The following is a 1,900-nucleotide window of genomic DNA, read 5'->3' as shown; positions in this document are numbered from 1 at the left end:
GCCGGCGAGCAGCGTGTCACATTAAAACGACAACGTCTCTGTCTTCATCTCTGAGATTTAAAACCTCTCCGGTCGAGCTTTTTTAAACAGTTTCCTGCTTTCCTCTCACGCTGATCACATTTCCCTTTGATGTGTCCTCGTCTCTCAAAATCTGGATCATGTAATCAGGATCCTGTGGATTTTTCTGGTTATCGGAACATTTAGAGGTGTTTGCCTGAGTTTGAGACTCCAGAAAACTCGCTTACATTTACGCCCACGGCTGTCGTTTGTCCACTCCAATCCGACCCACAGGAGCGTGTTCTCATGTCTTCATATCTAAACCAGAGACCGTAACGGTCCCAGTTTGGTTAGGTTAGGCACCAAAACTACCGAGTTAAGTTGATAATAAGACGGTGCTTTGGGTTCAAATCAGGGAACCCCCCCACCCCGCCACCCAAACATCCACCCACCCCCAAACCTGCCTCCTTACCTGGACGCAAATTTACTAATCCTACTATGGCCAAAACCTTCAATAGCATTCAGCTATTGGCCAAGCGTCCAAGTCTACATGTGCAGGTCCTGTCCCCCGTCCAATCGGCTGTCCTAACCCCAACCAAAGGGCGGGTCTCGACGTGGCCATAGTAGGATTCCTAACTTGGCTACCGGGACGTTTGGCGCTCTTAACTTCCTCATCTTACTTCCTGATTTGTCCCGTCAGAACTGCTGCGCCCACTAGAAACCTGACCACAGGTCGTAGTTGCTGCTTGAATAAATGACCTATGTGGGCGTTTTCTGACCCGTTCTCACTCCGAACGCGTAAAATATGGACGTTTGGACAGTGGCTGTCGGCGTCTGATGCGACGCAAAAGACGGGGGTTAGCAAGTAGCATGTAAGGGGGGGGGGGGATCCCTTGTAGGGATGTTGGTTGGGGGGCCGATGGTTCAAACACAAGACTTTCACCCAGGAGAGTAGAGTTCATGTCCCGCGTGTCCTCAACCGTCCCGTTATTCCTGTGTGTCACAGAACCGTAACCCCCCGACCTCCTTAATTCCAATAGTCCCGACCAAGCATGTTTTAAATGAAGACCCATACATAAATACAGGTTAAAGTTGCTGCCTGAACAAATGCTCTATGTGGGCGTTTTCAGGGAACAACATCTTTTACTCTTAGGAGAAATCTGCAAACTGTCGACATGTTATGGAAGTAAAATAGCCCAAAATCTCAAAATTGAAGGCCTGCACTGACTGGCCTTGATCAAGAAGAAAACCAGCTTTTATCCATCATGAAAACTGTCGTTAACTGCAGCCAACAACACGTCTTCAGACAGTTGTAGATGTAACGTTTTGATCAACAGTGATGGTCAGAAACCGAAATAGCATCTCACTGATTGTGTGTCTGCACCAGTTGATGCAGACTGACAAGTGGGATGTGATGTGTGTGTGTGTGTGTGTGTGTGTGTGTGAGTGTGTGTGTGTGTGTGTGTGTGTGTGTGTGTGTGATTGGGCCTGAGGGAAGGACGAGGCAGGACGGTGTCTGAGAGACAGGCAGCCATGTTTGTTTTGATCAGCGGTCTGAATGAACTTAAATCACTTTTATCTAATCTTCGCAGTGACTTTGAGATTAAGGTCTCTATTTCGGAGAGAGAATCTTTCACAAGGACTCGATCGGCAAAACAGAAACACAACAACACGTAAACATTTTTCCTGTGACTTCAGGACTATTTGTGTATCTTTTGCTTAGAAATCTCTCTCTCGTCTTAACTGCATTTGGGTCCAAGCCGCGCTAATTCCTGACAATTTCACGTTGTTTGAAGCACTGTTTCTCAAAGGGGGGTACGTGTACCCTCAGGGGTACTATGGGGGGTACGTGTACCCCTAGGGGTACTATGGAGGGGGTATGTGTACCCCTAGGGGTACTATG

At 47.8% G+C, this 1,900-nt stretch overlaps 1 long non-coding RNA gene across 1 annotated transcript in view; it reads right to left on the bottom strand.

Moving 5' to 3' along the window:
• Nucleotides 1-222: 222 nt before the first annotated feature.
• Nucleotides 223-1,900, bottom strand: part of LOC117958993 — a 20,893-nt gene continuing 19,215 nt past the window's right edge. The window contains exon 3 of the long non-coding RNA XR_004659844.1: nucleotides 223-236. This is a non-coding gene — a long non-coding RNA (uncharacterized LOC117958993). The remainder of the gene's footprint in view (nucleotides 237-1,900) is intronic.

The sequence above is a fragment of the Etheostoma cragini genome, chromosome 16 (assembly GCF_013103735.1).
Source record: "Etheostoma cragini isolate CJK2018 chromosome 16, CSU_Ecrag_1.0, whole genome shotgun sequence".
Lineage (NCBI taxonomy): Eukaryota > Metazoa > Chordata > Actinopteri > Perciformes > Percidae > Etheostoma > Etheostoma cragini.
The sequence above is the reverse complement of the archived record's forward strand: the minus strand, read 5'-3'. Positions and strand labels throughout refer to the sequence as shown.